Raw genomic sequence first — 26,274 nt, 5'->3', positions numbered from 1 at the left:
GATTATAGAGTTAGACACTGGTGTTTACCTTTAAACTAGTCCCCGTATACAAAACTTCCCAATAATCTATTGCTCATTTCTTTCAATTTTGTGTTTCTCCCTCCCAGAAATAAAACATTTCTGATGCTTCAATACAAGCGCAAATGCACTGAACTCATGTCTTGAATGACATCTAGGTTCAGATGTTTCTTTGCTGACCTTGTGTAGATTTCCTTATCTCCTTGCTGTATGGCTTTGAAATGTGTCACTTTTTTCGCTGTGACTTTGAATTACCTTCTGTTCCAGGAAGGGATATATAAATGCATTTCTTAAATTGAGGTAGTTTTCTGCTAGCCAGATGCCGTGGTCAGATTTTACCTTCACCCGGGACTGAAATGTGACTTTCCAGTGAAGAAGCTAAGCTTTTTTCTTCCTATCATATGTGGCTTGTAGAAATCAGACCCAGTGTTATGGTTGCTTTGTTCTCTGACAGCCTTAAAAAGTGGGGGGCAGGAAATCCATCAGTAGGTTGTCTCAGACAATCCGTTTTGCACTAAAAGATGATTTCTTCTGAGGAAATTTAACCAAATGTGACTTGAACCTTCTAAATTCTTCCTTTCCCAATAAATGAATTTAAGTATCTGAAAAGACGTCATAAAATTAGAACCTTTCATTTGGTTTAATTAAGCAGCCGGGATTAATGAGAGAATGTATTTTGCCTGCAGTTATGAATCCTCCTCTGTTACCAGTATTCAGTTGATGAAAGGAAACAATCTGTACATGTTTGGGATTTTTTCTTCTCTCCAACATTGAAAATTTTATAAGTTGCTAGTTTGGGATATTTAAAGTCTTATAAGAGAAAAAACTCCAGTTTTCTTTCTTATCGCAAGAGGGAATGGATTTTTGTGCTTCTAGCGTAAGAGGTAGGCTGTCCCTAGGTGGTATGTTTACTGCTCATACTTCTGTTTCAGAAATGTAAATGTGGTATAGGTACTCCATCGTAGAAAATGTCAACTTCCTAACAGATTGGTTCAGCATTTAACTGCAAAGTGAATCCTCTTTTCTCATGAGCTTCTATTCTAAAGCAGAGAAACTGCCTTGCTAGACTAGACAAATGACTTCAAAAACGTGTGATGATTGGTTCAGAGGGTTACTGGGTCCCTGAAATTCTGGGAACATCAATGGATTTCACCTGTAATTCTCTTCTCTCCTTTAGAGGCTCGGGTCACACTATTCCTGGGAAGAGGACTCTGGGTCTGTCTGTGGATTCTAAGAATGTTTGTCTCGATGTTCATGGCTTCTAACACTTCTTCATTCTCCCTTTAGTTTAGATACTTGTAAGGACCTCTGTGGAGCTGGGTTTCAGTGTCAGTGGAGCCCTAGGTTCTCTAATAGCCTCACAGAGCCTTTCCACATGAATGTTTCCTCTTTTCCTCTCACTCCCATCCAGCTCCCCCGTTTCCTGTTATTTCCCCCTCCCCCTCCTATCCCCCAATCCTCCCTTCCTCGCTCTCATAATTTTTTTTGGTTTCTTTCTCTTTATTTCGATTCATTAGAAAAAATATTGGAAAGCGCTGAGCATAATATGGCAATTTCCACCATGTAAAATTTATAATTAACATTTCAAACTCTGAATTTTTTTAATAAGATAAAACATTAAAGGTAAAATTAAAGCCCTTTTTGATGCCTCGGTCCCATATTCTTCCTTGCCCTTCCTAGAGATAACCCTTATCAAGTATGTATCCCGTTAGGCCAAAGAGTCATCTGATGGCCCTTCTTCGTCTGGACAGTCATGTCAACTGGAGCTTCACAGAAGGCTGTCCTCTTGCTTTGTGGGTCATTAGTTTATTACGTGTAGTGAGGGCTCTGGGTATCCCAGAAGCAAATTTAATAAACATCCACTTTTAAACAAGCAGATTGGGACTTCCCTGGTGGCGCAGTGGTTGAGAGTCCGCCTGCCGATGCAGGGGACGCGGGTTCGTGCCCCGGTCCGGGAAGATCCCACATGCCGTGGAGCGGCTGGGCCCATAAGCCATGGCTGCTGGGCCTGCGCGTCCGGAGCCTGTGCTCCGCAACGGGAGAGGCCACAACAGTGAGAGGCCCGCGTACTGCAAAACAAACAAACAAAGAAAAAACCAAGCAGATCGAGTGGCCCCTGGGGTAAATTCATGGAAGGATCAAGTCTAGGAGATTTGAGCAGGTGCAGCAGGTCCTTTGAAGCCACAGGAGATGTTCTTGTTGGAGTTCCATCTCCCTGGTCTCCCATGTGTATGAGCAGCCAGAGCCTTAGTGACTGTCCCTGATTTTCCTTTTCTTCCCAGGAAACCTGACTTGGGTCTTCATCACCCCTGACCTCATTCTTCATTGTTCTCTTGGCTTCTTATGGCTTCTCATGTCCACATTTCTAACCCTGGCCTCGTGGCCATTTCCTGATTCCCTGGTCATGTGATGGTTTGGCTTTGATATTCTTAAATATATCCCTAAGCTCTGCTTTATTTAGTTGAAGGAACTCAACGATGGGCTCCAATATAGTCTCCTCACGCTAACCCACCAGAGCATGCTAGGAGATAGGTAGTTGCTGCTAATCCACCTGGCTAAGACTGGACTTTATCCCCAGATCTGCACACCTTTCTTCCATTACTGCCTGCTCTCTCCTGCTGTATCCGGTTAACTTGTCCTCTCGGCTGGTGAATTGTAGTAGCACATAACTGGAGAAATGGAAAATATTGATCAGCCTTGTATAAAGCATGCCAAAATGTTCATCATCCTTTCTCACTTTCATCAGATACCAGGGAAATAATATGGTGTGTAATGGACTCCAACAGGCATCTGTGATTCAGGTCTCATGCTGTAGATTGTGTTTACTGTGGGGAAATTAGTTTTATTTGGAGTCTATAAAAAGATAATAGTACTAAAGAACAACCCTCTTTTACATATACTAGTTTTAGTGTTCTTTGGTCTTACAACCCCCTAGTGATTAAACTTGCGGTTCATGAGGAAGAGTAATCGATCTACTTTTTCTCTGTACTTTTGCACCATCTCTATTTAGGGTGGGGTTACAGTGTTGGAGGACCCTCTTAACTGCCCCCTTTTCATGCTTTTTAAGAAAAACAAACCAAATAAAATAAAACATCAAACAACACAAAACGCAACTTTCCGTATCCTCCTAGAGATTAGAATATGCTCGAGATTCAAATTACCAGCCAGACGTCTCAGTGAGTTCCTCTTCCTGGTAGCAGCAAGAATATTGGGTCCAAAAACACTTGGGCATCTGGCTGTCTGGATTCTAATGCTAGTCCCAGCATTTACCAGTTGGGAGGACCAGAGAGAAATCATCTAGCCCCTTTGAACCTCAGTTTTCTTGTGTGTAACATAGGAGTTGATGAAACAAGCCTATCTTAGGATGTTGTTAATAAGCCGAAGTGGGTGAAAGGTGCTTAGCAAAGAGGTTGGCATACAGTCAGCGCTCAGGTATGGCTGACTCACCTCTGCTTCCTCTCCTGTCCCCTCGTCCCCCTCCTATAGTGAGTGCTTCAAATCGAGGCTCTGTCATGGGGTTTCCTGTGGTTGATATTGGACCCACCCATTCTTGCTATGTCACCTGGGATAAAACCTTTCCCTTTTCTGAGGTTGTTTCTGTATCTGAGAATCGATAATGGTGGAGATGATGAGGGTGACATACTCGAGTTCACGTTTTAATACAGTGCCCGAAGCATAGTAAATGTTTACCAGTTGTTATTATAACATGATTATTAATATTCTTTCAAGGATGGCAGTCTTAGATCCCTGCTGAAGTTCTGGGGTGCTGGTGGAGTTGAGATGGGGATGGGGTGAAATATATATGAAGTTTAGAAGAATAATCAGTGACTTTTCAGAGAAGACATGCTGTCTTGACTCGTTCATTTAAATTTAAGTGAGTCTCAAGCGATCCCTAAGGTCCTTTTAGTTCTATTACAGTCTCCGTCCTCATTACCCTCTGTCCCTAGAAGATGACAGAGAAATGGAGCTGCCTTAGATCCCTTCACCGAAGCTGCTGCTGAGGGCTTGGGAGGAGGGGAACTGCCAGTCCTGCTGGGCAGCAGCCGGCGTTTTTCCTGGGTTTCTGTACGTCCCTTCTCCTCTCTGTCTAAAATGTAAATAGACGCAGTGAGTGTCACCACTTGGGATGTTGTCAGCCAGCCCTTCCTTTGCCGTTTTCGAGTTAGTGGGAATTAACTGACAATTGTGTGAAAGCAAAGACAGGACCTGGGTGGGCCCTGGGGAGCCGCTCAGCATCTAGTGTTGAGCGGGTGGAAAGTACCCACATCAAACTGCCTGTTTTATAGGTTTTCCTGAGCTCATTTACACTCATCTCCTTCGCTGGGCCTCCCTAGGTTGCAGTCTACAGCCCATTGTCTTTGCCTTTAGCAAATGGAGACTCTCTAACCACACCCGCTCTTAGTTCGGCTTCTTTCATGCAGTATTGGCTGAGCCTAGTCCAAATAAACTATTCCTCTGTGTGTCCAGAGGTAACTACGTGTTCTTCCCCTCTAGCGAATTCGAGGCTTGTGACCTTAACAGTAGCTCACGTCTGACTCGCCCAAACCATTGAGAAAGGACCCTTTTCCTTACCCGTGACGGCTAAGCAAATAGCCCGTGGTTCTCACCCATAGTGAGAACCCAGCATGGCCGGGTTCTCTTTCTCCCTTCTCAGCCAGTGTGGCAAACAGTCATCCTTCTCTGTAACATAGTGACTCAGACTGGACTCTTGTCCATACCCAAAAGAGCTTGTGCACATTTTCTGAAGTGGTTTAAATTAAGGACTCATGCAAGTCATTACCCCAAGTCATCAAAACAGCAATTAACTCAATAGCCATGACACTAAGCTAGCTGTTTTTTTCTGGGGAATGTGAAATTGGAAACCAAAGCTGCGGTGTGCTTGGCTCAGCTGTGAGTTTTCCACGAAGCAAAACTAAATATTGCAATTGTAAATATTGTAAATATTTGAGTTCAGAGGGACAGTAGACTACCTCTCTTTTTTGGGGAAAGGATCATGGGGACAAAATGAGAAGTACGGAATAAGGAGAGAAAAAGATGAAGTGTCCAGTTCTGGAGGAACACCTTTATAAATGAATACCCACAGCTTTTCTGTGTTGTTTACTGTATCATGCATCATCTGGTATACTTAACATATTCAAAAACAGTTCTGGTTAAACTTCTCCTAGGGGAATAGTATCTTTGGCAACAATGCTATAGAAAATTTGGGCTAATTTCATTATACATAATGACTGTGTATAGTTATATTCCTTTAAAATTATATTTTGAAGATTAAATTATACTTTTCATGAACTAGAAGAGCTAATTTTATAAAGAAGCTATGAAAGCTTTCTCTAAAGTATTCTGAGTATTTCTCTACAGCTTATTTGACCTGATCATTTAATGATGAAAACCTAAGTTTTTCTTCAAACTAAAACCTAAAAGCCTGATACTCAGGAAATATGGCAGTAATCAGACTTTTCCAGCCAAAAGAAGATCCCACAAATACTACAACCAAAGGCTTTGGAAAGAAATGTTTTTTGTTTTATTCCTGATTGTAAAATTAACATGTGTACATAGATTATTTGAAAGAGTACATAAAACTATAAAGAAATGAACGTTAGTAATGTAACCCCATTATGAGACCATTGTTAGCACTTTTGAAGTTTTTCTTTGAAAACGTTTTAACGCAGATGTGTCAGGCTATTTAATTGTACCCATTATTAGATATTGTTAATAACTAATGTTGCAGTGAACATTTCAGTGTATTAATCTTTGATTTTCTGCCCATTTCTTTAGGATATATTCTTAGAAAGGGAATCAATTTGTTTAGGCGTCTGACATATTGTTAAATTGCATTTCAGACAGATGATACTGATTTTCACTCATTAGTGTTTCTGTGTGTTCTGACTTCACTGTACCCTCAATGCCACGGAGTATTATTTTTTGATCCAGTTTTTTTAACTCTGGCTTTCACTTTGGAATCAGTACAAGAGTTTTAAACAAATAAAAACAAATACAAACAAACAAACAAAACAAGCCTATGCCCGAGCTCTACCGTAAACCAATGAAATCAGAATTTCTGGGGAGTTGGAGGGCCAAGGCATCTGTAAGTTTAAAAGCTCCCAAATGCATCTAGTGGATAGAAAGGATTGAGAACCACTTTGCTAACTGAGTAAATGAAAAATACTTCAAAGCCCTTTGATATCATAGCACATTAGAATCTAAGTGGTATATGTTTGCCTTATTAGCTTGAAAAACAAACATACTGTGCAATTAGGGTCTGGCCAAAATATTTTGCCCCAAGTGGATTTTCACATGCTTGGAAAAAAATAAGGTCATCTCTGCCTCAAAATAGCTCCCCCCGTTCCTTACCATCTTACCAATTAGTTTTTAGAAAAGTTTTGCAGGGCCTTTTCTACTTTTTCCGATTTCATCTCTAAACTTTCTATCTCTGAGGCTCCTTCAGAAGTAGTACATTTTAATTATCTTGGCTTTCTCATCGTTCTTCAGTTGTTTATCAAATATTTCATTTATTTTGGCATTTTCTGCACCAGGCCGTGCCTTGTCCATGCAAGAGTCTTTCTGTATTTCAGTGTAACAGCATTTCCCCATCTTATTTGTTGTTTGGTAGATAAAAATACTAAAGAAGGCTATAAATAGCCTGATAGAAATACTAAAGAAGGCCTGTAAGTAGTTTGACCTGTCAGGTTTGATGATGCTCCAGGCATGTTCTGGGTCCTTCTGGTTGTTAGTCTAGGGAAACCTTTGACGCTCACCCTATTAGGGTAAGTTGGTGTGAAATAGTCTGCTCTTTGGTGAAATATTTTCCTGTGCATGAGAAATAGGGAAGGGAATGTTTCCTACGCACTTCTAGTGATCTTACCTGAAACTCTGATGCCAGATAATTACTTAATCTCCTTAAAGGCTTTTATTTCCTCATTTCTATCTTGCCCCTGGCGCCACACCTCACTCTTACCCAAGAAGGAGAAGTCCCTTTGCCACATCCCCAGTACTCTCTTATAGCCAAGAGTGACCCTATGATACAGTTTTGTCCAACTACATGTGAACAAAATTCTGCTGGCAGATTTGGGAGTTTCATTTTCCAAATAAAAGTGCAGTGATAATGGAACCCCTTTCCCTTCTAGCCTTGAATTTAGATGTGACGTCTAGAGTTTGATGGCCATGTTGCAACCATGAGGTAACAGACCCGAGAGAAAGACCAAGTGAATAGCAAACATGGCTCTGCTATCTTTGAGCTGGTGGACCAACACTAACTATTGCCTGCATCCAGACTTTTTTGGGGAAGTAAACATGCTGTTATTTGAGTCAATGTTAGATGGATTTTCTGTTACACTCAGCTGAGAGCATTCCTGGTTCACGCAGATATTAGTCAGTATCACGTTTAGCCATTGATCGTAGCTTGTTATTTCCTATTTCTTCTGTATAAGAGCTGAATTTTAAAGTCCAAGACCATTCCTACAGGGGGCAAGGCCAAGCTATCTCGTTATCTGCCTTTTATTCTCTTCTCCCTTCGGCAATGGTCAGATTTGGGCCAGTTTTGGGGCTAAGAACTGGGGAAAGTCACTGCTTCTTATTGTCTGTCTCTGATTATGTCTCTGCCTATGCTGGTAGGTCAGCTTGCTTTAGTCTAAAGCTATTTCGGCTTAATTCAAATAGAAAAAAATGGGAAGTTATTGTTTATACCAACTTCTCCAAGCTTTTCACTATTGATTTTGGGCCCACAGACACACATAATAATAGTTGTTTGCTTCCTTTTTGCTCTCGTTTCTTGCGGATTTCTGTCTTTTACAATCCTGGTAAGGTGGGGAAGCTGATATCTAAGCAGGATATTGGTACCTCTTTTGCTCTAAGTCCATCTGTATTACTCTAATTTGACACAATTTCCCTCATCTTTAATGACCGACATAGTTGTGGGAATGAATGTAATTTGAGGTTACATCTATTTGTTCTGTGCTACCAAATGTTATGCCAGTGCCTTAATTGGTTTTGTTAGAGTGAGCTTGAAGCCACAGGTATATAAAACAATTAAAATGTTTTGGCATTTTTCATCAGTCACTGAAGCATCATAAATTTTTGATTGCTATGTGATGAACGTATTTACTGAGCACAAGTAGATGTGATTTATATGAGTTCAACTAGAGGATGGCAAAGAAAATGCAAGTATGTTTGAGGTTAAAGAGAAATGTACCAAGCATCCAGTCATTGCTATAGTAGCTAAGTGTTGAGTCAAGAGGGAAAATAAAGGTAAATTTAACCTTTTCCTCCATATAATCATCACTAGCTTTACCTATTTCAAATTTTTAGCTAAGTGATTTTTAGACTGGTTTTGTGTTGTTTTCTAGCTGTTCACGATTTATTTCTATTAAATGTGTAGGAATTTATAGAACTGATCCGTATTTTGCCCCTATACTTGTCATCTTAGGTCTGTGGAAGTATCATGTAAAAACAGGTATTTACAATTCTGGGCTTGAGCTAAACTGCTGAAGCAAAGACCTGGTTTATTTGTAACCAAGAATCACCCAGTTCATCGTCTTTTTCAGATGTAACATGTACTGGACCGTGAAAACAGCTATGACAAAGAGCTTTCTTTGGAGACTAAGTCATATTACTTGTTCTCTGGAGCGTCCTCTTTACATAGCCTGTCACCATGATTCTAGCTCCATCTGATTGGAACAGAGATTGATCATGGAAGGAAGCGAGCCTATGTAGAATGTTACTTCCTAGCAGAGTGCCCAGGAAAAGGGTGCCAAGGAAAACCCAGGTAGGTCCTTTGCACGTGGACACATGAGATCATGTAGTGACCTCCTCCCAGAGAAGGCTCTTACTAATAAGAAACTTTCCTTTTTACTTATTCACTTTCAGCTTCCTTTGTGGCTTGATAACTGGGTGCAGGCTTCACCCTGACATCTTGATTTTAAATATATAAAAGGAATTTTTGTGGTCTACCCTGTACCCCAGGCTCATTGGTATATTCTCTGCATGTTTCAGGTGAGAGCTAGGTCAGTTCCCTGTGAGATCAGGATGTGAGTGGAGGAGACTATGTCCCTTTCTTGACTCTTCATGTCCTTCTAGAGATGTTCTGACTCCTTCTTATCATTCAGACTTGGAACCAAAGAAATCAGATTTTTTTCTAGAAACCCGCTGCCAAACCTTGAAGTCCCCCAACCTCAGGCTGGGTGGCAGTGATGGTCAATTGCAAAGGGGCAGTGTTCTTCCCTGACAATACTGAAGTCATTGCTGAGTCTTCTCCACATTCTTAGGAAGTAGACAAGGTAGTAAGTAGTTACCTTACTTCTATACCGACAGAGGAACTGGCAAGAGAATTAAACCTCTCAGTTTCTGGGGCTCTCGTTTAGACCCCATCCTGTGTTGTCATTCAGGCTCCTGGCCTTTGCTCTGTTCCTGGCTCATCCCAGAGGAAACGGGCCAGACTCCATCACCTGGTTGGCCTGTGAGTTCTCCCCCTCTTTCCCAGTCTCTCCTAGTTAATTATCAGCACAGACAACCCCCATGTGATAAGACTCTATAAAATCCTCCCAGGCCTCAAGTGATGAGGGTAAGAACTAAAAAAATATCTCTGCCGTGGAAGCTAATTATGTATTTTTAATTAATTGTTCCAATTAGTCCCACTCTTTTCAGTTATGTTACTCTATAACAATGTCAGCTGGGATGCTTCTGGAAGTAGAAATTTCTGTAATGGTCAGGTACTCGTCAATTAAAACTCTTACTCTATGCAGTTAGCTTTTTGTGTTTTCATGGCAATGCTGGGGAGTATGACAAGCAGCATGGATGCAGCTTACTCGAGAACGAATGGCATCAATCCATTTCTATCCTATAATTTTGATAGCGTATACATATTTTATTCTAGAGAAAAGCCAGCTATCAAAGGTAGTACAATTAATGATGAAATAATTGTAAAAGACCTAGTCTTGCCCCTTTATTTATTAAATTTTGTAATGTAAAATTGGACAAACAAATAATAGCAGATGGTGTATAGTTAAATATAGTATATATTTGGAGGCAAATGGCTTTCAAAGATTTCAACTAAGCACTTTGAAAGCGTATTTAACATATTATTGTCGCGGCTGTTTGTGATTAGCATATTTATTTGGTCATTAGAATCAGGCTTCTTCAGGATCACAAATAAGGAAGAAGAGGATAGGCTGGTTTTAGTTACCTACCTGGGCCTCCTAAAACTTTTTTATCTCAGATATTCAGGATTTTCCTTCCGTAGCCTAAAATTTTATTGTACAAGAAAGTTGGCTTTCAAATAGAGCTAAGCACAGCATGACAGTTATTGCATGATTATTTAATAATTAGAATTCTTTTTACCACAGTCTGTTTTTTAAACATATTATGAACTATTACAAACATACAGAAAAGTACACAAAACATAAATATATAGCTCAGTGGTTACTCATGAAGTAAATATCTATGTAAGCACACCAAAGTCAAGAAGTAAAATATTGAGAGCAGCCCTTAGGTCCTCCTCTTGTCTCTTCCCAGTCACTCCTTGTGCCTCTCAAAGAGCAACTACTTTGAAGCAGTTTCATTCGGCATTCATTTTCACGTTTTGGGAAGATGGCTGTTGGTCTGGTTGCTTCTTTAAAAGCAATTCTCTTTGTATGCTAACTGCATTTAAAATTTCTCTTTGTTTTTGGCTTTCAGCAGTTTTACTGTGATTTGCCTAGTAAAGTCCTAGGCGAGGACTTCCTTATTTATCCTATTTGGAGTTCACAGGACTTCTTGAATCCACAGTTTATTGTTTTTCATCATTTTGGAAAATTCTCAGCCACTATTTTTTTTTTCTTTTTTTTTTTTTTGCGGTACGCGGGCCTCTCACTGTTGTGGCCTCTCCCGTTGCGGAGCACAGGCTCCGGACGCGCAGGCTCAGCGGCCATGGCTCACGGGCCCAGCTGCTCCGCGGCATGTGGGATCTTCCCGGACCGGGACATGAACCCGTGTCCCCCGCATCGGCAGGTGGACTCTCAACCACTGCGCCACCAGGGAAGCCCTCAGCCACTATTTCTTAAAGTGTTATTTTGGACTCATTTTTTTCTTTCCTTTCTCTCTAGGATTCTGGAAGCATGTTGGAGTTTCTCACTATTTTTTCTACCCTCTTTAAAAAATATTTTCCAGCTTTTTGTCTCTGTATGTTAAGTATTTTTTTCTTACTTTATTCACTAATTTTAGTTCATTAAGTCTTTTTTCTATTCTGTATAAATTGCTCTAAACTGATCCATTGAGGTCTTAATTTTGGTGATTGTATTTTTTGATTCTAGAATTTCTACTTAGTTCTTTTTCAATTTGAAATGTCCTTTAAAAATAAATTCTATTCTGTGCTGAATTCATAATCTGGTCGTTTAACTCCTTAGAAGAGCAAGCATAGTTTTGTTTTTATGCTTTCTATATTTTGTTGCTATTCATGACATACCATACTTTGATGAATGTCAGAAAGATGATGTGATGTTTCCCTGGACAATGGTATTCAATGTATTATTGATGTGGTGGTATCAAAAGAGCCAACTAAGATTCTCTTTGGATTGATTCATAGACTTTTTTCTGTTTGTCATGAAAACTTCACAGTCTGTACTGAAGTAGAGGAAAATGTATGAGAACTCCCAAGAATCCATTACCCAGTTTCAACAATTATCAACATTTAGCAACCATAGTTATCTTAAAGTTCATGCCTGATAAATCTAATACCTGGATCCACTGTGGGTCTATTTCCATTGTCTGTTGGCTCTATGTCTCTTTTTCTTGTCTTCTTGCTACTATATCTTTGGGTTTCAGAAACTGTATTGAAAAATTATTTGTAGAAATAATTTGATGTGTAGGATAATTTCTTTCTGTAGGGAAGCTTTATGTTTTCTTCTGCTACATGCCTGGCAGCTCTTGAATCTGGAATCATCTTAATCCAATTTCAGGGACGAAGATGATTCAAAGCTGAGCTGAAACTGCTGCAAGAACCAGTCTCCTTTGGGTCACTCTGTTAGGGTGACCTAGGCTCTCTTACCAAGTCCAAGACTACAACATTTGTGATTTTTATCTCCATGAAACTGCTAAAAGTGCTGCGTAGCCCTTTGGCTGCCTCTTCCTGAATTGGTAAATTCCGTCAGAGGAAAAACCCAAACATTAGATCTTTACTATCTCATTAACTGTCCAATGCTTTCAAGCAGAATAAATATATGTGTATTATGAATATGTGTGTGTACATTAGTTATCCTCAGAAAGAAGATTGGTCCAGATCTGCTGGTCTTCCATTACTAGAAGCAAAAGCCTATTCTACACATCTTAAACAATCCCTCATCCTACAGTCTTTTTTACTAATCATTTTTAAAGGGCAACTTGAATTGTAATATACAATGATTGCTTATGGATTAATTGATTTCTATATCTACCAGTAAGAATTTATTAATCGCTGTTTCTGTAAGCTCTTTGTTTACTCTCGGGTCCTTTTCTCATTCTGATTTGTGTCACAATACAGGCTCTCTGACTCTTTGGCTTCCAAGTAGGTGTACCCAAAGAAGGCCCTGGTAGAAAATTGGAGGGTGAGAGTAGGGCAGAGATGTCAGGGTATTCTTACCTCTATTTTTGCTTCCTTTGGTGTCTCTGGCAGTAGCTGGGTCTCCTTCATGGTCTAGCTCTTACTGAAAGGCTCTGGCTTCTGGGTTGTGGTAACATATCTCCTCCCATTGTTTCCCCCACCCCTAAAAACAATAGAGTATTCCTACAGTTGCTAACCTGTGGGTTGCCTTACTCTTTTTGGCTTCTCAACCCTTCTATCACTGTGTAATCAGTGATACTTCTAAATTTACCTCCAAATTCCCACCATATAATAATACCCCCTATTTTAAAGACCTGATGCAGTTACTTTATCTGTCTATAGGGTTTTGTTACAGTACGAAACGTCTAATACGCAGTACTTATCCGCAGGAAAGGTACAGTCTTGACAAGGAACAAATGACGTCTGTATATGAAGAAATGACAGATGACCATGTGTTAACTGTCAGCCTTGATGGATTTACACAAGAAGGCCAAAGCAACTCAAGGAAGGGAGACACCCCGGGAATCCTCAGGACCTTTCGGTGGAGGTAAGTCAGGTTGTGTGGTAGAATAGAATAGAAAACTCTCCAGGTGGAGCTGAAATAAGAAGTTTCTGGAAAACAAAACTCTAGATCAAAATCTGCATGGAAAAGTAGCTTTTGAAATTATTTTTCCATTCAAACTAATGACATATATGAGTAACTTGGTGATTCTTGTGCATGCTTTGAAAAATCTTTAAACTTCGAAAAACCTTTAAAACCGATGTGACGGCATTTTCTCTTTTTTTTAAGATTTAATTTTATTTATTTTTGGCTGCGTCGGGTCTTCGTTGCTGCGCATGGGCTTTCTCTAGTTGCAGCGAGCGGGGGCTACTTTTCATTGTGGTGCACGGGCTTCTCATTGCGGTGGCTTCTCTTGTTGTGGAGTATGGGCTCTATGCACGTGGGCTTCAGGAGTTGTGGCTCGCGGGCTCTAGAGCTCAGGCTCGGTAGTTGTGGCGCACTGGCTTAGTTGCTCTGTGGCATGTGGGATCTTCCTGGACCAGGGATCGAACCTGTGTCCCCTTCATTGGCAGGTGGATTCTTATCCACTGTGTCACCAGGGAAGTCCCTGTGATGGCATTTTCAATCTCACTTTACACCTTTGGTCTTACTAGTTCATAAACTTGAGCTTCACTGGAAATAACCCTGTCATTCACTGCAAACAAGTTCTGTCATTTCAGGGGCTACCAACAGACAACCAATTGAAAACTGAGCGATGAGTGGTAGTCAAAGACCTCTTGAGCAAATACGTAGTTTTCCAGTGAATAAGGGTTCATGATGGGTGCATGATGAAATGCTCTTTCTAAGCCAGGATGTGACTCTACTTTTGGGTGGACTGAGGCATTTGAAGTAAGTTGGGAGATAGAAGGTGTTGTGTGAAACCAATTATTTGTATGTGGATTGTTAACTCTGGAGCTCATTTTTATCGTGTTGCCAGGCTGTGGTCAAGCCCAGTGCTGGGGGATGAACATTCCTCTAGTTTGGTGTATATTGTTTCTGGGCAGTCAGTGGAAAGAGCATTGAATTTGGAGTCAGATCTAACTTGGAGACCCCTCTTGGATCTTCCTTGGCTATTTGATCTTGGGGAAAGCATTTAACTTCTTGAGTTTCACCTTCCTTATCTACAAATTATTAAGAGTATTGCAATCTCGTAGGAGACTGTTGTAATAATTTAGGTGAAAGTGCTTAGTAAACTCTTACAAATGTAGCTATTTCTTGCACAAACATTTGAGCTGCCCCACTATGTCTAAGCTATTGTGCTTGGCCAGGTTAGAAAATTTGCTGGGGGAGAGATCGTAGGCACCTAATGGTACTTCTACATAGGACCTCGTCCTTATAAAACAGGCAGGGGGGAATCACATAATTTTCTTTCTTGCTTTTTTATTTTTCATTTTTCAATTGCCGCTCCTAAAACTGACTTATAGAATATTTGCATTCGTTGTACATATTGCTCACACGATGCGCTTGGCTCTGCTCCAAAGGTGGAAGTTGAAATAAATGTTCCTATTATAACTAAACTCTATCTCCTTCCCTCTCTTGTATCCTGGAGTCCTTATAATATATACACAGCATAAAATGTACATGAAATAACAAGTCATTATTTGCAAAGTACATTTTTTTCCTCTCTGGGGCCTTATTAGCAATTGACAATCTTAAAATTTTATCTCCCAAGCAGGGTCCTCATCAGGTATTCCTTGACTCCATTCTGTTAAGCATCTTCACCAATCATTATTAAGCCACCTACTAAAAATCAGGGGAAAAAAACCAGCTCAAGGGAGCCTCCCCTGACCCCTACTGCAAGCTAATAGCTTCCCCTATCCAGAACAAATGCTAAAACTGGTCAGAAGTCACATTTACTCTCAGAATAATAGTCTTTTGCAGTTTATGCTTATCTTGTCACCCAACGACAGTAATAATATGTTTGACATGAACTGCATACTAATTACTTCTATTATTCCAGAAGTTTCATTAGCAACAGTCCTCCCTTGCCCCCAATACTCCCAAACTCCCGAATGTCTAAAAATACCATCTTAACTGTATCCCCGAAGACAAAATAAATTCCAGCATACACATTTTATATTTGTTCCTCCACCTCGCTCCCACCCTTGCCGAATCTTTCAGCCATCACACCAAAAATGCTAAAAGTCAGAAAGAATATCATCATGATTTCTCAAAGAGAGCGCTTACTCTGAACTTAAGAGGACTTTAAGAATCTTCTGTTAACTCAGACCTGAGAGACAGTTGGACACTTTCTCCCTTCCTTAAAACAAACAAACAAATTATGGTCTGTACAGATTTTTAATTTTATTAACCAGTTTTCAGCTTTTAGAAGCCTAGAAAATAAATGTAAATACCGAACTTCTGAATGCCAAGATTTAACTTGGAATTTGAAAGTGGATAATGAAGAAACTTGAGGCAGTCAAAATAAATGAAATAGCCTCCATGGATCACATTCAAACTTCTGTTTTAAGCAAAATTTGGGCAAGTGGTTCATAGCAGATTAGAAGTAGTGACTCGGAAATGGAAATGTGGTGGCCCTGTGTTGTAGTCAGTTCGAACTGCCATAATAAAATACCATAGATGGGGTGGCTTAAACAAGACACTTATTTCTCCCAGTTCTGGAAGCTTGGAAGAACAAGGTGAAGGTGCAGTCCTATTTTTCCTAGTCCTCTTCCTGGCTTGCAGACAGTCAGCTTCTCACGTGGCCTTTCCTCAGAGCACGTGTGTGAGGAGAAAGAGAGAGCAAACTCCCTGGTGTCTTTTCTTTTAAGGGCACTAATCCCATCGTGAGGGTCCCATCCTCATGACTTCATCTAAACCTACTTACCTCTCAAAGGCCCCATGTTCAAATACCATCACCATACCATTGGGAGTTAGGATTTCAACATGTGAATTTTAGGGGGACAAAATTCAGTCCATAGCGCTCTGCAAAAGTCAGATATACCAGCAGCAGCCAAAAGAGAAAGTAATCCCTTGATAGGGAGGGATCAAAGAAGAACTACTGTAACATTTTATTGTTAAAAGGGACCATTTAGTTCAGGAACATGTTGCTCTGTGGAGGTGAGTGGTTCCGGAGGGCATCATGGTTACTCATGTTCATAATAATGAGTCTGATTCATTAAAAAAAGGATGAAATATCTTCAGTGCCCTCTGTTTAAGAGGGCACTGAAAAGAATGTAATCTATTTTAGATTTATTGTTGTCAACGTACTTAAAATATTGGTGTGTCTGCAGGTTGCAATCAGTCCTGTGAAACATCCATTTATGTGGAATGGTTGGTTTTCTGAAACCTGATAAATCTCATGCATTAATAAACAATAAGTATTTTTTAGGGTCAGTCAGTAGGATACCATTTCCAAAGAACAATTTTCTTTTAAACTGAATTATGCAAGAGCTAACAAAATTTAGTGTTGATATTTCAGCTGTTGAAAACAATCCACCAGGTTCTTCACTACTTAACACCAAGGTAGAAAAAAATTTATCACGGTGCTCTTTTATCCAAGCATGTCTATGCATACCAATCTCATTGCCCTTTAATTTAAAGGTGGTAGTAGAGATCGGGGGTACAATAGAAGAGAAAACTGATGTTTGACCATAGTTCTTCCACCTGGGCCAAGGAACAATGAGTTCCTGACTTGTCTGCCTTTTGTCTTAGTGCCTTCTCTCCTGTTAGTAGCCTTTCTCTGGACCCTATTGTGATTGCAATGGCCAGATTTCCCTTTTTGCTGCCTGCCATACTTACCAACAAATCAGCATCCATCTCCGCAGTGAGGCTTATCTTGCCGAAAGTCGAGGATACTCGAAGACCATTGGCTGCAACCCCCTATATCAGTCCCTACACTAGAGGTGCCCTTGCCAATGGGACTGTAATAATTGACATTGCTTGGCAAAGCGTCCCCATACTCTGGATGACGTTTGGAAAGGTATAGTCGGCTTCTGCCTCTGTAGTTCTCTTTTTGTATATGTTTTCATATATAAAAAACCCCATTTGGCTGATACATCCCTCTTTAGCTATATTAAAATCTTTGAGGTCTGGACTTATCTTGCTGGCAGTGGTCCTGGGCTGTCTTGTTAAGGTGACACTGCAGATCTTGGTTATGAGCCATTATGTCCTGATTTTAGTCTTATTCTTTTAAATCTGTGTTCTTGAGGAGGATGCCTCAGTGTAGTACCCCCAAATCAACAGGTACTGAAGAACACTATGTACCAAGTGCTTTATCTGCTACCCACATCTAATCTATCAGCAAAGCCTAGTGGATATAAAAAATATATCCTGATTCTACTTCTCCTACTTCCACTGCTGTCAGTCTAGCCCAGGCCTCCACTCTTATTCATGGAGACACTGCCATGGTCTCCTAACCAGTCTCCCTTCTTCCAGTCTTGTCTGTTGGACTTCTTTCAACACAGCAGCCACATACAGATAGACTCATATCACTCTTCTGCTCAAATCATCCGACTGCTTCCTATGAGAGAATAAAATACAAATGTTCATTGACTAGATACAAGACCCTACCTGGTGTAAGGGCACCTTCTTGACCTCATCTTCTAACATCTCCCCCTTGCTCACGCTCTTCACTTACGCGGCCTCCAAATGCTTCTTTCGACATGCTAAGCATGGTCCTGCTTCGAGCCTTCTGCCCTTGCTGTACCCTTGCGGGGGTGGTGGTGGTGGAGCGTGCAGCGGGTAGGCCTGTTTTTTCCCCTGATGTGTGCATGTCCAGGTCCCTCACTTCATTCAGAGTGCTGTGCATATGTCCTGTCGTTGGAGAAGCCTGCCCTGACCACCCTATCTAAAATAAGAGCCTCCCACCCTATGCTGTATTCCTCTGTCTCTCCTTGCCCTGATCATTTATTTGCTCATTGATTTTTTGGTTCAACTCCCTCCACTAAAACATAATCCCCATTAGAGTTGGTTCACAGCTATATCCCCAGTTCCTAGAGCAGTGTCTGGCAACTAGTGTGCCTTCAGTAAATATTTGTTGGCTAATTGACAGAATGATTCCTTATCTAATTGGATCCTCACAGCACTTCGTTTAGGGGTTAGGTGCCTGTAATCTGATTTTGTAAAGAAACTGAGAAAGCAGGCCTACTAACTTGCTTAGAGAATGTAGATACTACAGAGCTGAGTTTTGGATTTTGGTCCTCATGACCTGGTGTTCAGTGTCTAGTGCAGCACGCTTTTTTTTTAAGCATTTATTGTTCATTTATTTCTTTTTTTCCACAACTTTATTGGAGTATAATTGCTTTACAATGGTGTGTAAGTTTCTACTATACAACAGAGTGAATCAGCTATACGTATACATATATCCCCATATCCCCTCCCTCTTGAGCCTCCCTCCCACCCTCCCTATCCCACCCCTCTAGGTGGTCACAAAGCATTGAGTTGATCTCCCTGTGCAGCACACTTTTAACCCCCATCTAGTGATGTGGAGCTATAGGGCAATGTCAGTGAGTGCTGGGAGGTGGCCTTCCAGGACCTGGCCATTGGCGTTCAGTGGCAGCACAGAATCATTAGGTTATTGCTGATTTTACAGCTGATGATGAAATTTCTCAAGAAGCTAAATTGTGGCCCATCCACATATCTATCAATCAGAACTCCTCAGTCTCAACATGGAGAATGCGGAGTTTAGTTTTCTGTTTTCTTGACATTCTGTTCTGAATTAACAGGTCAGAAACTTAATGATTAGACATTGTGTTGTGGTAGTTATTACTTACTTCCTCCCCCTTTCCCAGATAGATAACAATAACAGGACCTAGAGTATATACAGACTGAATCCAGAGCCAGAAGATAGGAGGTTAACCAGATCAGAATCGTTCATTCAGGGATCGGAGTCACATAACCAGATACAGGTCCAAGATACAGAGTGTTAGATGTGACGTTTCCAGGATTTTCAGCAGTCAGGTTTTCTTTATCGATGGACTACTGCCCCATTGTAGGAGTGTCTGGTGTTAGACAAGGAGGACTCTAGAGACTAACCAAGTGCCCACACTTGCCTCTTAATGCCGCCTCGTGGGCCAGGGCAAAGGCAAGGTCAGGGGCACCTGTCGACCACATTGCCCTAGCAACTGGAAGCCAAATGGGCTCCATGGCTGGCTGCTGGTCTCTGTGTCAGTGTGGTTCGTCTCTGAATGGACAATGCTGACTGTCTGAGGTTGATGCCATTTGGTTTTTGTTTATGTGTAGATAAAATTCTAAAGTCTTCTAGCCCCTCTTTTAACTTTAACAGCTGCCAGCACAAGTCTGCTGAAACTATGGGAAATAAGTGACTCTACATAAATATGTTTTTTAAAAAGTAAGATGCAGGGCTTCCCTGGTGGCGCAGCGGTTGAGAGATGCAATGGGCTCAGCATGAGTCAGCATGTGGGAATACTGCTTAGGGGGCAAGTGTGACTCTGGAACTTGAAAACAGGAACCTAGCAAGAGGTCCTTTTTCCTACAAACATCATTTTAACCATATATTTTTAGAACACCTATTATACGGTAGGTAGTGTGTTATATGCTGTGACACACAGACACAAGGTCAGACAGTTCTCAGGAAGCTCAGTATCTAGTGACTTCATTGTGGGTCACTTCGAGACTCTTGTGTTCCTATTTCCTTCAGCTTTCAAGAATTATAAAAGGGAACGTAAAAATTGAGATAAATGAAAAAGAAACTGATTAGTCTGAAGGTTTAATGATTTAATGATCCGTTAGAGGAAAGATACAGAGAGCATACCATGCAGTTCATCTCCCTTCACGCTTAATGAGGTGTCTGTGCAATGAGAGAGATGATACTAAGATATAATGGATGGAGAGACCCTTCCTTCTTGACCTTAAATCAATGAAAATATTTGCATATATATTATGTATATCTTGTGTGTTTGCATATGTGTGTACACATATATACAAGCATACCTTGCTTTGTTGCACTTTGCATATACTGCATTTTTACATATTGAAGGTTTGTGGCAACCCTGTGATGATTAAGTTTGTAAACACCATTTTTCCAACAACATTTGCTCACTTCATGTCTCTGTGTCACATTCTGGTAATTCTTGCAATATTTCAAACTGTTTCATTATTATTATATTTGTTATGATGATCTATGATCAGTGACCTTAAATGTTACAGTTGTAATTGTTTTGGGGTGCCATGAGCCGTGTTCATCTAAGACAGGGAATTAAACTGATAAATATTGTGAGTGTTCTGACTGTTCCATCGACTGGTATTCTCCCATCTCTCCTCTCTCCTCATGCCTCCCTATTTTCAGAGACACAACAATGTTGAAATTAAGCCAATTACTAACACTACAATGGCCTGTAAGTGTTCAAGTGTAAGAAAGAGTCTCATGTCTCTCACTTTAAGTCAAAAGTTAGAGATGATTAAGCTTAGTGAGAAAAGCATGTGGAAAGTTGAGATAGGCTGAAGTCTAGCCCTCTTGTGGCAAAAAGTTAGCCATGCTGTGAATGCAAAGGAAAAGTTCTTGAAGGAAATTAAAAGTGCTACTCCAGTGAAGACATAAATGATTTAAAAAAAAAAAAAGTGAAACAGCCTTATTGCTGATATGGAGACAACTTCAGTGATCTGACTAGAAGATCAAACCAGTTTAAGGAAAGAAGCCATTTCCATAACATAAAAGTGCCAGGTGAAGCAGAAAGTGCTGATGTCTTAGAAGCTGCAGGAAGTCATCCAGAAGATCTAGCTAAGATAATTCATGAAGGTGGCTACACTAAACAATAGATTTTCTAGATGAAACAGCCTTATATTGGAAGAAGATGCCATCTAGGACTTTCATAGCTAGAGAGGAGAAGTCAATGCCTGGCTTCAAAGTTTCAAGGACAGACTGACTCTCTTGTTAGGGGCTGATGCAGCTGGTGACTTGAAGTGGAAGCCAATGCTCATTTATCATTCAAAAAATCCTATGACCCTTAAAAATTATGCTGAATCTACTCTGCCTGTGCCCTATAAATGGAACAACAAAACCTGGTAGACAGCACCTCTGTTTACAACATGGTTTAAGCCCACTCTTGAGACATACTGCTCAGAAAAAAAAGATTCCTTTCAAAATATTACTGCTCATTGACAGTGCACCTGCTCATCCACGAGCTCTGATGGAGATATACAACAAGATTAGTGTTGTTTTCATGCCTGCTAGCACAACATTTATTCTGCAGCCTAATCATCGAGGAGTCATTTTTTAGACTTTCAAGTCTTCTTATTTAAGAAATATATTTCGTAAGGCTATGGTTGCCATAGATAGTGATTCCTCTGATGGATCTGGGCAAACTCAACTGAAAACCTTCTGGAAAGGATACACCATTCTAGATACCATTAAGAACGTTTGTGATTCATGGGAAGAGGTCCAAATATCAACATTAACAGGAGTTTGGGAGAAGTTGATTTTAACCTTCATGGATGACTTGGAGGGGTTTGAGACTTCAGTGGAGGAAGTAGCTGCAGATAGAGTGGAAACAGCAAGAGAACTAGAAGTGGAGCCTGAAGATGTGGCTGAATTGCTGCAATCTCATGGTTAAACTTTAATGGATGAAGAGTTGCTTCTTAATGATGAACAAAAAAGTGGTTTCTTGAGATGGAATCTACTCCTGGTGAAGATGTTATGAAGATTGTTGTAATGACAACAAATGATTTATTTATTTATTTATCTTTAACATCTTTATTGGAGTATAATTGCTTTACAATGTTGTGTCAGCTTCTGCTGTATAACAAAGTGAATCAGCTATACGTATACATATATCCCCATATCCCCTCCCTCTTGCGTCTCCCTCCCACCCTCCCTATCTCACCCCATAGGTGGTCACAAAGCACCAAGCTGATCTCCCTGTGCTACGCGGCTGCTTCCCACTAGCTATCTCTTTTGCATTTGGTAGTGTGTATATGTCCATGCCACTCTCTCACTTCTTCCCAGCTTACAACAAAGGATTTAGAATAGTACATAAACTTAGTTGATAAAGCAGTGACAAGTTTTGAGAGGATTGACTCCAGTTTTGAAAGAAGTTCTCCTGTGGGTAAAATGCTGTCAAACAGCCTTGCATGCTGCAGCGAGACCTTTCATGAAACAATGAGTCAGTCCGTGCAGCAAACTTCATTGTCGTCTTATTTTAAGAAATTGCCACAGCCACCCCAACCTTCAGCATCCATCACCCTGACCAGTCAGCAGCCATCAACATCGAGGCAAGACCCTCCACCAGCAAAAAGATTAGGACTTGCTGAAGGCTCATATGATGGTTAGCATTTTTTAGCACGAGAATATTTTTAACTTAAGATAAGTACATTACAGTTTTTAGACATATTGCACACTGAATATACTATAGTGTAAACATAACTTTTATAAGCACTGGAAAACCAAAAAATTCGTGTGACCCACTTTGTTGGGATATTTGCTTTATTGTTGTGGTCTGGAACCAAAGCCATAATATCTCTGAGGTAAGCCTGTATTTGTGTCCCCCCCAAATTCCTATGTTGAAGTCCTAACCCCCAGTACCTCAGAATGTAACTATATTTGGAGATAGGGTCTTTAAAGAGGTAATTAAGTTAAATTTGCTTATTGGGTTGGGCCCTAAAGCAACATGACTGGTATCCTTATAAGAAGAGAAGATTAGGAAGCAGACAGGCCCAGAGGAGAAACCATGTGAAGACACAGGGAGAAGACAGCCATTTCTCGTAAGCCTGAGAGGCCTCAGAAGAAATCAACCCTGCCAGCGCCTTGATCTCAGACTTTTAGCCTCCAGGACTGTGAGGAAATACATCTCCGTTGGTTAAGTTACCTGGTCTGTAGCGCTTTGTGATGGCACCCCTAGCAAAATGACACAATACACAAAGTGAAAGGACTCTAGCGCTAGAGATTTCAAGTACTCAACAACTGCACATATGTATCAGGGCTAGCTTAGAAAGAAATATTCCCAGGTGCGGGATCATGCTGGGCTGCTAAGCATAGTGATGGGATGAGAAATAATCCTGGATACTCCAGCTCTGTGGATGTGAAGTGCTTTATGTCTCTACTAGCTCGTTCACTCAGTGAGTACTTTTTAAGTTCCTGCTATGTACCAGGAAGTGAACTAGGTACAGGAAATACAAGATGGATTGGCAAAAGGATTTGTCCTCAAGGAGCAGTTATGGCTGGCTCTTGCTACAGTGTGGGAAGTCTTATGATGAATATTTGAACAGGGCACCTAACCTCACAGGGTGGTCGTTCCAGCTCTGTGTCCCGACAGTCACTGGACTACACTTGGTCTCTTTCTTACTTATTTCTCCCATTTTAAAGTCCTGTCTTTTATTGACCTCCTCCAGTTCTTTTCTTTCTTTTTCTAAACGACTAAGTGTTAGATATCAACCCAGGATTTGTAGTAGTTCAGTTAGGCTCCCAGGAAGTCATTCAGAGAACATGATGCAGTAAATCAGACTTTGTGTTAACTCTGACTTGGAGAGTTGCCATCTGTCTGACTCAATTCCAGAAGAGAGAACCATCTCCTGTGACCTCTTCCCCTGTATTTCAGGCCATAAATAGGTGCTGGGGCCCTGCCAGGTTGGGTCACTGTGGCTCAAAAGGCACTGTCAGTTCCTCACAAACACTACACAGCTGCAAAATGACTGTGCCACCCAAGGTGACTCATAAAATCTGCCCCTATAAAAGGGACTATTAGAAATGTCACCTCCTGGCTATCACTAGAATGCAATTATGAGTCTAGTTCTCAGCTGACTACCCAGAGTCCTCAGAAGAACCAAGAGAGAAATCTGGGAAACCTAACACTTTGATTTGCCCAAGGCAAGTGTTAAGAAGCAGTCAGAGTAGAACTTTTAGAGGCTATTTTTAATCTAGGATTGTGACAAAATATAAATGATGATTGATACCTGCTTGTATTTAGTCAGGGTTCTCCAAAGAAACAGAAAGGGAGAGAGAGAGACAAAGATAAGAGGAGAGAGGAGAGAGAGAAAAGAGAGGAGAGAGAGAAAAGAGATTGATTGATTCTAAGACATTGACTCACGTGATTATGGGGTTTGCAAATCCAAAATCAGCAGGGCAGACCCGCAGGCTGGAAACTCAGACAGGGTTTCTATGTTGCAGTCTTGAAGCAGAATTTCTCTTTTATAGGAAACTTCAGTCTTTGCTCTTAAGGCCCTCCACTGATTGAATGAGACCCACTCACATGGCGGAGGGTAATCTGCTTTACTTAAAGACTGCTTATTGTAGATGTTCATCACATCTGCAAAATGCCTTCTCAGCAACACCTAGGCCAGTGTTTGACCAAACAACTGGGCATCGTAGCCTAGCCAAGTTGACACATAAAATGAACTATCTTACTACTTTTAACTAAAAGAAGTAATCTGAATTTTTTAGCATGTTATTTTAGCATGTTATTGAATAAGAATCTTAATAAAGGTAATTAGTAGTCACAAAAGTTTACTAACGCTCGTTTGCCTCTCTTTGAATGCTTTCAGTCCTGGGGTTTTGAGCCATTGCTTCATAAGGCAGGCAGGTCCATCTCTGGATAACTCTTATGGTTGACAAGCCCTTGCTTGAATTTATTTTTTTTATTTTTCTATTTTTTTTAAATCTTTTTTTTTTTTACATCTTTCTTGGAGTATAATTGCTTTACAATGGTGTGTTAGTTTCTGCTTTATAACAAAGTGAATCAGTTATACATATACATATGTCCCCATATCTCTTCCCTCTTGCGTCTCCCTCCCTCCCACCCCTCTAGGTGGTCACAAAGCACTGAGCTGATCTCCCTGTGCTATGCGGCTGCTTCCCACTAGCTATCTATTTTACGTTTGGTAGTGTATATATGTCCATGCCACTCTCTCGCTTTGTCACAGCTTACCCTTCCCCCTCCCCATATCCTCAAGTCCATTCTCTAGTAGGTCTGTGTCTTTTTTTTTTTTTTTTTTTTGCGGTATGCGGGCCTCTCACTGTTGTGGCCTCTCCCGTTACAGAGCACAGGCTCCAGACGCGCAGGCTCAGCGGCCATGGCTCATGGGCCCAGCCGCTCCACAGCATGTGGGATCTTCCCAGACCGGGGCATGAACCTGTGTCCCCTGCATTGGCAGGCGGACTCTCAACCGCTGCGCCACCAGGGAAGCCCAGGTCTGTGTCTTTATTCCTGTCTTACCCCTAGGTTCTTCATGACATTTTTTTCCCCCTTAAATTCCATATATATGTGTTAGCATACGGTATTTGTCATTCTCTTTCTGACTGACTTCACTCTGTATGACAGACTCTACGTCCATCCACCTCATTACAAATAGCTCAATTTCGTTTCTTTTTATGGCTGAGTAATATTGCATAGTTCCCATCCTGCTCCATGTAACTGTCATGCCTTAAGTGCAGTTCTACTCTCTGAAACAACACTGAAGCAAGACAAAGACCAATTCCTCTTAAATCATATGCCGAGTGTGTTTTATGGGATATTCATTTTGTATGACGCTCAGTGTGGGGATAGGGGACAGGGGAAGTTCTTTGGTCAAGTAAGTTTGGGAAACATTGCTTATAAGCTCTTCCTTTGGAAGATTTATCATGACTCATATGAAAGGCTTTGTAATTCTGCAGCAAAGAAACCAGCTGAACTAAACTTTAACGTAACATTTCCCAGACACCTGATCTTGGAAAAACCCCTTTCTTCTTTTTAGTACCATCCTACAGAATATAAATGAAAAAGTTCTGCAAGATTCGCTGGCACCATCAATGCCCAGCCTTTAGTTTAGATGCTCTGTCCCCCTGATTGCTGGTGCAATGCAGCTGCATTGTGGAACACACCACTCCAGTCCTTAGTGGTTAATGATAAGTAATAGCCATTTATTATTTCCCCCATGTCTGCAGTTCACTGGGTGACTCTGGTGATCTGGGCTGGGCTTACTTATGCATCTGCAGTGATGAGCAGGCTGTGGTATGTCAGGTCCAGCCTAGCCTTGGCTGGGATGACTCAGCTTTATTCCATGTGCTTCTCATATCCTTCCAGCAGGCTAGCCTAGGATGTTTTCATTGTGGTGACAGGAGTTGAAGAGAAGAAAGAAACATGAAAGCAAACACTTTTCCATGCGTTAAGTTGCTAAAACACTTGCTTGCATCCAGTTTCCTAAGATTCTGTTGGTCAGAACAAGTCACTTGGGCAAGCCCAGAGTGACAGCGTATTGCAGAGTTACAGGGCAAAGGGCAAGGATATGGGTGGCCATT

At 40.9% G+C, this 26,274-nt stretch overlaps 1 long non-coding RNA gene across 6 annotated transcripts in view; it reads left to right on the top strand.

Annotated features, from left to right (window-relative positions):
- The window catches only part of LOC113620088 (uncharacterized), a 148,476-nt gene that overhangs the window by 21,647 nt on the left and 100,555 nt on the right, over nt 1–26,274 (top strand). For all 6 annotated transcript variants that reach the window (XR_003432659.1, XR_003432655.1, XR_003432658.1 and 3 more), the window contains exons 2-3: nt 11,946–12,123; nt 12,955–13,112. This is a non-coding gene — a long non-coding RNA (uncharacterized LOC113620088). The remainder of the gene's footprint in view (nt 1–11,945; nt 12,124–12,954; nt 13,113–26,274) is intronic.

This window comes from Aethalodelphis obliquidens, unplaced genomic scaffold (assembly GCF_003676395.1).
Source record: "Aethalodelphis obliquidens isolate GAN/ISIS:26980383/991018 unplaced genomic scaffold, ASM367639v1 scaffold7, whole genome shotgun sequence".
In the NCBI taxonomy this organism is placed as follows: domain Eukaryota; kingdom Metazoa; phylum Chordata; class Mammalia; order Artiodactyla; family Delphinidae; genus Aethalodelphis; species Aethalodelphis obliquidens.
This window is presented reverse-complemented; position numbering and strand designations above follow the sequence as displayed.